Source organism: Mesoplodon mirus, assembly GCF_964341445.2.
Source record: "Mesoplodon mirus genome assembly, chromosome: 6".
NCBI classification, from domain to species: Eukaryota; Metazoa; Chordata; class Mammalia; order Artiodactyla; family Ziphiidae; genus Mesoplodon; species Mesoplodon mirus.
This window is the reverse complement of record NC_138982.1, coordinates 133394438-133407624: the sequence shown is the minus strand read 5'-3', so window position 1 is coordinate 133407624 and position 13187 is coordinate 133394438.

Sequence of the window (13187 nt, the reverse complement as noted above, 5' to 3'; positions counted from 1 at the left end):
GTTTGAGTTTCCTTTTTTTAAAAAAATAAATAAATGTATTTATTTATTTTTGGTGCTTTGGGTCTTCATTGCTGTGCGTGAGCTTTCTCTAGTTGTGGTGAGCGGGGGCCACTCTTCGATGTGGTGCGTGGGCTTCTCATGATGGTGGCTTCTCTTGTTGTGGAGCATGGGCTCCAGGCACGTGGGCTTCAGTAGTTGTGGCACGCAGGCTCAGCAGTTGTGGCTCACAGGCTCTAGAGCGCAGGCTCAGTAGTTGTGGCGCACAGGCTTAGTTGCTCTGCAGCACATGGGATCTTCCCGGACCAGGGCTCGAACCCATGTCCCCTGCATTGGCAGGCAGATTCCTAACCACTGCACAACCAGGGAAGTCCCCAGTCTGAGTTTTCTTTAGTTACCTAAACTTAGTTGTTTTCTTTTTCTACAAAATGATTTTCAATGTCTATTTATAAAACAATGGGTGTGAGGTTCTAGCAAATGCCCACCAGTTGGATCACTACTGAAATGGAAATGGCATGGTTTAAACAAATCAAGAGCATATAACTGAGGTCCCTAAAAGACATTTTGTTGGCAAAATCCAAGAGGCTATGATAATGAAATATGTCTAAAAATGAGAGTAGAAAAACAAATGGTAAAACATTTCCCTATGTAAATGTCACAACTGCATCAGACATTAGCTCTGTCTTTAGAGGTAATTTTGCCCCAAAGAGTAAGATTTAGGAATCATGCTTCCTAAAGCAAAGAGTTTTTTTAAGTAAATAAAAACACGTTTAAACAACCCAAATCTATTGCTAGTTTTCTATGTGGCATTATGCAAGTCTCCTAACCTCTGAACTTCTGTTTCCTCACTGACAAAGGGCTCAGAGACACCTGCCATTCCTGGTTCCCCAAAAAGAAATATGTATGAAAGCACCTCACTGAATATAAAGAGCCATTCAAAGTATGTATCTGAAGTGCAGGTAAAATTGGCTTCCATGAAATTTTCTCATGGTAATTTTAGAAAAATATGGAGAAATTTTGGTAGAAGATAGGACAGCTCATTTTTTTCCATTTTAATCTTTTTTTTTGTATTGAAGTATAGGTGATTTACAATGTTGTGTTAGTTTCAGGTGTACAGCAAAGTGATTCAGTTATATATATATATATATATATATATATATATATATATATATATATATATATATATAATCTTTTTCATATTCTTTTCCATTATAGGTTATTACAAGATATTCAGTATAGTTCCCTGTGCTATACAGTAGGTCCTTGTTTTTTATCTATTTTATATATAGTAGTGTGTATCTGTTAATCACAAACTCCTAATTTATCCCTCCCTCCCCCACCTTTACCCTTTGGTAACAGTAAGTTTTTTTTCTATGTGAGTCTATTTCTGTTTTGTAAACAAGTTTCTTTGTATTATTATTTTTTAGAATCCTCACATAAGTAATATCATATGATATTTGTCTTTCTCTCTCTGACTTGCTTTACTTAGTATGATAATCTCTAGGTCCATCCATATTGCTACAAATGACATTATTTCCTTCTTTTTTATGGTTAAGTATTATTCTGTTTTACATATACTGAATATATACAGAAGATGCATATACCACATCTTCTTCATCTGTTCATCTATGACATGTTTTGATTCACAATTGATTGATCAAATTACCCAGAGAAGGCAGAATGATGGATTTTTTTTTAAAATCTGAGGGAATACATCAGTTTTCTATTACTGTAAAACAAGTTACTCTATATTTAGCAGCTTAAACAACACATTTTATTATCTCACAATTCTGTAGGTCGGAAAGTTAGTGAGCTTGACTGGGTTCTTTACCTAGGATTTCGCAAGACCAAAGTCAGCCTGGCTGAGCTGTTATCTGGAGGCTCAGGATATGAAACTAATTCCAAGCTCAATCAGGTTGTGGTTATAGGTCTGAGGCAACTGTTTCCTTTCTGGCCATTAGCTAAGAGCTGCTATCTGCTCCTTAGAGGGTGCCCACGTTGCTTCACATGGGGCCCCTTTCATCTTTAAAGCCAGCAACTGTATTGAATTTCCCTCATGCATTGAATCTCACAATTCCTTTTTCTGCTATCTGTCTAGAAACTCTCTGCTTTCAAGGAGTCATGTGATTAGTCGAGCCCACCCAAATAAGGTTAACTGTGTCACAACATAACACAATCATGGGAGTGATATTTCCTTGAATTGCCAACTTCCACAGATTCAGGGAAGAATATTTTTCTGTAACCAATGCAGAAATTCTGCCTGTCACAGAGGAAGTAGCGCATAAAATTTAGGAACATGGGTTTTGGTGAAGCTGACTTGGTTTCAAGTTCCAGCTCTGTAATTTGACTGGATCTGTGTTTAAAATGAGATAAGTTGCTAAATCTCCCCAAGCTTTACTTTCTTTAGATTGCCATCTACTTAGGAGCAGGGAGTTCTTATAACCACTTCCCATATGTTTGCATGGTGTCAAGAACATGACAGTGTTCAATATTATTTGAAAGGATGAATGACTAACTGAATGAATGGTAGCTAACATTGAAAGTCATCTCCAGCACATGCCATAAAGCTATATTTGGCTCCATTTTGCCAATGTTTGTTTGTTTGTTTTTCATTGACTTGGGTCAATGAACTGACCCAAATTGACTTGGATCAATGAATAAGGACATATAAGAAATGCACATTAAAGAAGTAAGTGCGGGCTTCCCTGGTGGTGCAGTGGTTGAGAGTCCGCCTGCCGATGCAGGGGACATGGGTTCCTGCCCCGGTCCGGGAAAGATCCCACATGCCACGGAGTGGCTGGGCCCATGAGCCATGGCCGCTGAGCCTGCATGTCCGGAGCCTGTGCTCTGCAATGGGAGAGGCCACAACAGTGAGAGGACCACGTACCACACACACACAAAAAAAAGAAGTAAGTGCAGCAAAGCTGGGCCAAGCTTTGGATGACAGAACCCATCACATTTACATTTGGGTTAAACCAACAAATTAGCTTCAAAATGGAGCATAGGTCCCCCTTAGATGTGCAAAACAATCCAGCTCTGGTTGAGGAAAGTGGCCACAGCAGAGACGACTGAGTCACCCATTCCTGGGCACATAGAGACATGTGACTGAGCTCTCACCAATGGGAAAGTGAATAGAACTAATGTGTTACATCCCATCCCAAGCAGTTAAGAGAAGGTCTGACTTCTCCATGTTCTCTCCTCTCCCTTCAGCATGACTAGAACAATAAGATACAGGATGGAAAAGGCTCAGATCCCTAAGCAATTGCCAGAGAACCCCAAGGAGAGCTGCCTGACCTGTATAAGACTGAGATAAAACTCATAAATAAACCTTACTGGATTAAGCCACTGAGAGTTGAGGGTGTATTTGTTACAGCAGCATAGTCTAGCTATCCAAATACAGAAACATTATTTCAAGTCATAAATACAAATAGTCCTTGATCTGAAGTCAACTGGGATTCAACAGTCTTACCACAAATTAGACATTATAGAGGACCCAGCAAAAACATACTTCTTTATTTATAGGTATTTATCATTTATAGTCTGGTTATAATAGATAAGAAAATAACCAATAAATCAGGAGCATTTGCAAAACACATAGTTTCCTTTTTTCTTTTTTTTTTTTTTTTACTACTTCTAAGCACCTTCCAAATTCTCAAGAAATGCTGAAAAATTATTCCTAACAGGTGGCCTGAAACTTATTATAGCCCAGATGATTAATGCCAATTTCAATTTGAGCATGTAAGGGTGGTTTTAAAGCCTCAGACTTAGCATCTTGGGTGGTGGCATGGAATGCTACCCCTTCCTGGGGCATCAGAATGATCCTTGAAGCCTTCCTTTCCAGCATGACATGAGATTGGCACACTATTTAGCTGGTAAGTTGGAAATGAATGCATAGTTTTTTTCCAAGCCTTGAAAGTTTAATCCATCTTATGTGAGATAAATCTCGGTAAACATTCAGGGAAAGTTGAATTTAGGGAGAGGCTCATGTGTGGTATATTTTTTCTGTCAAGTAGAATATATTAGTCAGCAGTGGGGTGATAAAAGAAACTGCCTGGGAAGATGTCTGAAGAGTAAGATGCGGAGATCACCTTCCTCCCCACAGACACACCAGAAATACATCTACACGTGGAACAACTCCTACAGAACACCTACTGAACACTGGCAGAAGACCTCAGACCTCCCAAAAGGCAAGAAAGTCCCCACATACCTGGGGAGGGCAAAAGAAAAAAGAATAAACAGAGACAAAAGGATAGGGGTGGGAGCTGCACCAGTGGGAGGGAGCCGTGAAGGAGGAAAGGTGTCCATACACAAGGAGCCCCTTCGTGGGTGGAGACGGTGGGTGGTGGAGGGGGAGAGTTTCGGAGCTGCGGAGAAGAGCACAGCAACAGGGGTGCAGAGGGCAAAGCGGAGAGATTCCCGCACAGAGGATCGGTGCCAACCAGCACTCACCAGCCCGAGATGCTTGACTGCTCCCCCGCCGGGGCGGGCGAGGCTGGGAGCTGAGGCTTGGGCTTCCGTCGGATCCCAGGGAGAGGACTGGGGTTGGGGGCGTGAACACAGCCTAAAGGGGGTTAGTGAGCCACGGCTGGCCTGGAGGGAGTCCAGGAAAATGTCTGGAGCTGCCGAAGAGGCAAGAGACTTTTTCTTCCCTCTTTGTTTCCTGGTGAGCGAGGAGAGGGGATTAAGAGCGCTGCTTAAGGGAGCTCCAGAGACGGGCGTGAGCCGCGGCTATCAGCATGGACCCCAGAGACGGGAATGAGATGCTAAGGCTGCTGCTGCCGCCGCCAAGAAGCCTGTTTGTGAGCACAGGTCACTCTCCACACCTCCCCTTCCGGCAGCCTGTGCTGCCCACCACTGCCAGGGTCCTGGGATCCAGGGACAACTACCCTGGGAGAACGCATGGCGTGCCTCAGGCTGGTGCAACATCACACTGATCTCTGCCACCACAGGCTCGCCCCGCACTCCGTACCCCTCCCTCCCCCCGGCCTGAGTGAGCCAGAGACCCTGAATCAACAGCTCTTTTAACCCGTCCTGTCTGAATGAAGAACAGACGCCCTCTGGGGACCTACACGCAGAGGCGGGGCCAAATCCAAAGCTGAGCCCCGGGAGCTGTGAGAAAAAGAAGAGAAAGGGAAATCTCTCCCAGCGGTCTCAGAAGCAGTGGATTAAAGCTCCACAATCAACTTGATGTACCCTGCATCTGTAGAATACATGAATAGACAACGAAGCATCCCAAAATGAGGAGGTGGACTTTGAGAGCAAGATTTATTAATTTTTCCCCTTTTCCTCTTTCTGTGAGTGTGTATGTGTATGCTTCTGTGAGAGATTTTGTCTGTATAGGTTTGCTTCCACCATTTGTCCTAGGGTTCTATCCGTCTGGTTTTTTTGTTTGATTTTTTGTTGTTTTGTTTTTTTATTCTTAAAAAATTTTTTTTCTTAATAATTATTTTTTATTTTAATAACTTTATTTTCTTACTTTATTTTATCTTCTTTCTTTCTTTCCTTCTTTCTTTCTCTTTCTTTCTACTTTTTCTCCCTTTAATTCTCAGTCATGTGGATGAAAGGCTCTTGGTATTGCAGACAGGAGTCAGTGCTGTGCCTCTCAAGTGGGAGAGCCAAGTTCAGGACACTGGTCCACAAGAGACCTCCCAGTTCCACATAAGATCAAAGAACAAAAATCTCCCAGACATCTCCATCTCAATATCAGCACCCAGCTTCACTCAACGACCAGCAAGGTACAGTGCTGGAGACCGTATGCCAAACAACTAGCAAGACAGGAACACAACCCCACCCATTAACAGAGAGGCTGCCTAAAATCATAATAAGTCCACAGACAACCCAAAACACACCACCAGACGTGGACCTGCCCACCAGAAAGACAAGATCCAGGCTCATCAACCAGAACACAGGCACTAGTCCCCTCCACCAGGAAGCCTACACAACCCACTGAACCAAATTTAGCCACTGGGGACAGACACAAAAAACAATGGGGGCTATGAACCGGCACCCTGCAAAAAGGAGAACCCAAACACAGTAAGATAAGCAAAATGAGAAGACAGAAAAATACACCGCGATGGAGGAGCAAGATAAAAACCCACCAGACCTAACAAATGAAGAGGAAATAGGCAGTCTACCCGAAAAAGCATTCAGAATAATAATAGTAAAGATGATCCAAAATCTTGGAAATAGAATACAGAAAATGCAGGAAACATTTAACAAGGACCTAGAAGGACTAAAGGTGAAACAAGCAATGATGAACAACACAATAAATGAAATGAAAAATACTCTAGATGGGATCAATAGCAGAATAACTGAGGCGGAAGAACGGATAAGTGACCTGGAAGATAAAATAGTGGAAATAAGTACTGCAGAGTAGAATAAAGAAAAAAGAATGAAAAGAACTGAGGACAGTCTCAGAGACCTCTGGGACAACATTAAATGCACGAACATTTGAATTATAGGGGTTCCAGAAGAAGAAGAGAAAAAGAAAGGGACTGAGAAAATATTTGAAGAGATTATAGTTGAAAACTTCCCTAATATGGGAAAGGAAATAGTTGATCAAGTCCAGGAAGCACAGAGAATCACATACAGGATAAATCCAAGGAGAAACACGCCAAGACGCATATTAATCAAAGCATCAAAAATTAAATACAAAGAAAACATATTAAAAGCAGCAAGGGAAAAACAACAAATAACACACAAGGGAATCCCCATAAGGTTAACAGCTGAACTTTTAGCAGAAAATCTGCAAGCCAGAAGGGACTGGCAGGACATATTTAAAATGATGAAGGAGAAAAACCTTCAACCAAGATTACTCTACCCAGCAAGGATCTCATTCAGATTTGATGGAGAAATTAAAACCTTTACAGACAAGCAAAAGCTGAGAGAGGTCAGCACCACGAAACCAGCTTTACAACAAATGCTAAAGGAACTTCTCTAGGCAAGAAACACCACAGAAAGAAAAGATCTACAATAACAAACCCAAAACAATTAATAAAATGGGAATAGGAACATACATATTGATAATTACCTTAAATGTAAATGGACTAAATGTTCCCACCAAAAGACACAGATTGGCTGAATGGATACAAAAGCAAGACCCATACATATGCTGTCTACAACAGACCCACTTCAGACCTAGAGACACATACAGACTGAAAGTAGGGGGATGGAAAAAGCTATTCCATGCAAATGGAAACCAAAAGAAAGCTGGAGTAGCAATTCTCATATCAGATAAAATAGACTTTAAAATAAAGACTATTAGAAGAGACAAAGAAGGACACTACATAATGATCAAGGGATCAATCCAAGAAGAAGATATAACAATTGTAAATACTTATGTACCCAACATAGGAGCACCTCAATACATAAGGCAGATACTAACAACCATAAAAGGGGAAATCGACAGTAACACATTCATAGAAGGGGACTTTAACGCCCCACTTTCACCAATGGACAGATCATCCAAAATGAAAATAAATAAGGAAATACAAGCTTTAAATGATCCATTAACAGATGGACTTAATTGATATTTATAGGACATTCCATCCAGAAACAACAGAATACACATTTTTCTCAAGTGTTCATGGAACATTCTCCAGGATAGATCATATCTTGGGTCACAAATCAAGCCTTGGTAAATTTAAGAAAATGGAAATTGTATCAAGTATCTTTACAGACCACAATGCTATGAGACTAGATATCAATTACAGGAAAAGATCTGTAAAAAATACAAACACATGGAGGCTAAACAATACATTACATAATAACGAAGTGATCACTGAAGAAATCAAAGAGGAAATCCAAAAATACCTAGAAACACATGACAATGGAGGCATGACGACCCAAAACCTATAGGATGCAACAAAAGCAGTTCTAAGAGGGAAGTTTATAGCAATACACTCCTACCTTAGGCAACAGGTAACATCTCGAATAAACAACCTAACTTGCACCTAAAGCAATTAGAGAAAGAAGAACAAAAAGACCCCAACGTTAGCAGAAGAAAAGAAATCATAAAGATCAGATCAGAAATAAATGAAAAAGAAATGAAGGAAATGATAGCAAAGATCAATAAAATTAAAATCTGGTTCTTTGAGAAGATAAACAAAATTGATAAACCATCAGCCAGACTCATCAAGAAAAAAAGGGAGAAGACCCAATTCAATAGAATTAGAAATGAAAAAGGAGAAGTAACAACTGACACTGCAGAAATACAAAAGTTCATGAGAGATTACTATGAGCAATTCTATGCCAAGAAAATGGACAACCTGAAAGAAATGGACAAATTCTTAGAAATGCACAACCTGCCAAGATTGAATCAGGAAGAAATAGAAAATATGAACAGACCAATCACAAGCACTGAAATTCAAACTCTGATTAAAGATCATCCAACAAACAAAAGCCCAGGGCCAGATGGCTTCATAGGCGAATTCTATCAAACATTTAGAGAAGAGCTAACGCCTATCCTTCTCAAACTCTTCCAAAATATAGCAGACGGAGGAACACTCCCAAACTCATTCTACTAAACCACCATCACCCTGATACCAAAACCAGACAAGGATGTCACAAAGAAAGAAAACTACAGGCCAATATCACTGATGAACATAGATGCAAATATCCTCAACAAAATACTAGCAAACAGTATCCAACAGCACATTAAAAGGATCATACACCACAATCAAGTGGGGTTAATTCCAGGAATGCAAGGATTCTTCAATATATGCAAATCAATCAACGTGATACACCATATTAACCAAATGAAGGAGAAAAACCATATGATCATCTTAATAGATGCAGAGAATGCTTTCGACAAAATTCAACACCCATTTATGATAAAAACCCTGCAGAAAGTAGGCATAGAGGGAACTTTCCTCAACATAATAAAGACCATATATGACAAACCCACAGCCAACATCATCCTCAATGCTGAAAAACTGAAAGCATTTCCACTAAGAACAGGAAGAAGACAAAGTTGCCCTCTCTCACCATTCTTATTCAACATACTTTTGGATGATTTAGCCACAGCAATCAGAGAAGAAAGGGAAATAAAAGGAATCCAAATTGGAAAAGAAGAAGTAAAGCTGTCACTGTTTGCAGATGACATGATACTATACATAGAGAATCCTAAAGATGCTACCAGAAAACTACAAGAGCTAATCAATGAATTTGGTAAAGTAGCAGGATACAAAATTAATGCACAGAAATCTCTGGCATTCCCATACACTAAGGATGAAATCTGACAGTGAAATCAAGAAAACACTCCCATTTACCACTGCAACAAGAAGAATAAAACATCTAGGAATAAACCTACCTAAGGAGAAAAAAGACCTGTATGCAGAAAATTATAAGACACTGATGAAAGAAATTAAAGATGGTAGAAATAGATGGAGAGATATACCGTGTTCTTGGATTGGAAGAATCAACAATGTGAAAATGACTCTACTACCCAAAGCAATCTACAGATTCAATGCAATCCCTATCAAACTACCACTGGCATTTTTCACAGAACTAGAACAAAAAATTTCACAATTTGTATGGAAACACAAAAGACCTGAAATAGCCAAAGCAATCTTGAGAACGAAAAACGGAGCTGGAGGAATCAGGCTCCCTGACTTCAGACTATACTACAAAGCTACAGTAATGAAGACAGTATGGTATTGGCACAAAAACAGAAAGATAGATCAATGGAACAGGATAGAAAGTGCAGAGGTAAACCCACGCACATATGGTCACCGTATCTTTGATAAAGGAGGCCGGAATGTACAGTGGAGAAAGGACAGCCTCTTCAATAAGTGGTGCTGGGAAACCTGGACAGGGACATGTAAAAGTATGTGATTAGATCATTCCCAAACAGCATACACAAAAATAAGCTCAAAATGGATTAAAGACCTAAATGTAAGACCAGAAACTATCAAACTCTTAGAGGAAAACATAGGCAGAACACTCTATGACATAAATCACAGCAAGATCCTTTTGGACCCACCTCCTAGAGTAATGGAAATAAAAACAAAAATAAACAAATGGGACCTAATGAAACTTCAAAGCTTTTGCACAGCAAAGGAAACCATAAACAAGACCAAAAGACAACCCTCAGAATGGGAGAAAATATTTGCAAATGAAGCAACTGACAAAGGATTAATCTCTAAAATTTATAAGCAGCTCATGCAGGTCAATAACAAAAAAACAAACAACCCAATCCACAAATGGGCAGAAGACCTCAATAGACATTTCTCCAAAGAAGATATACAGATTGCCAACAAACACATGAAAGAATGCCCAACATCATTAATCATTAGAGAAATGCAAATCAAAACTACCATGAGATATCATGTCACCCCAGTCAGAATGGCCATCATCAAAAAATCTACAAACAATAAATGCTGGAGAGGGTGTGGAGAAAAGGGAACACTCTTGCACTGCTGGTGGGAATGTGAATTGGTACAACCACTATGGAGAACAGTATGGAGGTTCCTTAAAAAACTACAAATAGAACTACCATATGACCCAGCAATCCCACTGCTGGGCATATACCCTGAGAAAACCGTAATTCAAAAAGAGTCATGTACCAAAATGTTCATTGCAGCAGCTCTACATACAATAGCCCGGAGATGGAAACAACCTAAGTGTCCATCATCGGATGAATGGATAAAGAAGATGTGGCACATTTATGCAATGGAATATTACTCAGCCATAAAAAGAAACGAAACTGAACTATTTGTAATGAGGTGGATGGACCTAGAGTCTGTCATACAGAGTGAAGTAAGTCAGAAAGAGAAAGACAAATACTGTATGCTAAGATGTATGTATTGAACCTAAGAAAAAAAAATGTCATGAAGAACCAGTGGTAAGACAGGAATAAAGACACAGACGTACTAGAGAATGGACTTGAGGATATGGGGAGGGGGAAGTGTAAGCTGTGACAAAGTGAGAGAGTGGCATGGACATATATACACTACCAAACGTAAAATAGATAGCTAGTGGGAAACAGCCGCATAGCACAGGGAGATCAGCTCAGTGCTTTGTGACCACCTAGAGGGGTGCGATAGGGAGCGTGGAATGAGGGAGACACAAGAGATATGGGAACATATGTATATATATAACTTATTCACTTTGTTATAAACCAGAAACTAACCCACCATTGTAAAGCAATTATACTCCCATAAGGATGTTAAAAAAAAAGAAAAAAGAAAAAAAGAAACTGCCTGGCAAGATGTGTGCTGATTTTCATGTTCAACAGCCCCCATGAGTAACTCTTGGTTACCAAGTCATTGTTTTTCCATATACATTTTTCAGACATATTCAATAGGATGTGGAAGGCTTGATATCCACATCAATTTTGTTAAAGCTCTGAACTACTATTCCAAATCCATCAGGCCCACTATGGAAACATTAAAGGCTTTATGTGAAAATTACTAATACCTAACTAAAATAGCTTTCAGTAACACAAAGAACATTAACTTTATATCTTTACTTTTCCAAACCTCCTGAATAGAGTGAATAAATTACTGTTAAAGTTAATTCAAAGAATGGCAGACACCATTTTCTTCAATATATTTGTATTTTCCACAACAGTATAACAGCTTTTCTCAGACAATATCAAAGAATAATTTAGCGTACTATATAATTTTAAAAATCATTCTAGAACAACTTTTAGGAATCAAAATTCCCAATGAAGTTCTATTAATGTTCTGTCTAGAATTTTTTTCTTTTCTTTTTTTTTCCCCATGCTGTGTGACTTGTAGGATCCTAATTCCCTGTCTAGGGATGGCACCCAGGTCCTCTGCCGTGGAAGCATGGAATCCTAACCACTGGACCGCCAGGGAATTCCACCTAGAATTTTTTTCTACATTTTTTCCTCAGCTAATAATACCCATCCCCTACTTATATCACCAGCAGAACACTAATGCATGCAAATAAAATCAGTATTCATCCAGCAGAATGTACTTGCAATACAAATTAAAAAGAGAAACTAATAGGCAAGAAAGTTTCTTAATTCAGGTGCTTCACTTCATTTTCTCTTTAGTTACTGTTTAAATTTTTGTCTTATTCCTTCATGTGTGATTAGTTCTATGACTAAAGTAAAGGTACCAACAATGTGTCGATACCCTAAAGTTGAAGCATGGGTAATGAGGAAAAACTTCCCTAATTCTTTCCTGGATTTTAGAGCAGGAACTCATCACATCCTTCTCATGCCTCCCTCTCCCACATATGCCCCTACTAGAGATCGCTAGATTTTGAGTGTCTTACCACTAAAAGCAATGTCATTTGAAACTCCCATATATTCTAGCCTGAAAGGATACAGAGTAGGTACTCAAAAAAGAGTCTGGTAAATAATTTGAACTGTCTGTTCTTAGCTGACTCGTTTTAAATAGTACAGTGTTATCAATTTTTAACTATTTTTAATTGGAATATAACAGACATGCAGAAAAATACACAAAAATATGTCAGCTCAATGACTTATCACAATGAGAGCATTTGAAAAACCCATGGGTTAAAAAAATGCAATATTTCCAGCACCTTAGAAGACCCCACTCAGGTCCTCTCCCAGATACCACTTCCTCAAAGGTAACCACTATTCTGACTGCTAACCTTGTGTTCTAGGTTTTTCTATCTAGGAATGTAAATAAATAGGTTCATATTCTATTCTATTATGCCTGGGTTCCCTCACTTAACACTGTGGTTGTGAGATTTATCCAGATCGTTGCTTGTAGCTCCCTAACATGCAGCAAGCTCTGGATGTTACTCTAGATTGCTGATTGTCATTGCCATGTAGTATTCTTTTGTAAGAATATACTACAATTTATTTTTCTATTTTACTGTTGACAGACATTTGGGTTGTTTCCAGTGGTGCCCAGGAGCACAAGTTTGCCAGTGATATATTTTGCAAATATCTTTTCCTATCCTATGTCTTGCTTTGACAGCAAACAATTTTTAACTTATGCTTTTTGACAAATTGCAAGGTATTCTGCCTGACTCCATAAGGGGAACATATAGAGTGCTACTCAACTATGGAACTGTTGAGGTATTTTTAAGCTCCTGGGACAAACAGAAATTATACCTGGGGGAGAGATGTTCAACAGTAATGTGTGGGTGTGGGGGGGAAGAAATAGGGTCAGTGAACAGACATCATGATTCCAAAATTAGGATGAGGTTCCAGATAATTACTGGGAAAATTAAAAATGGCTCCATAT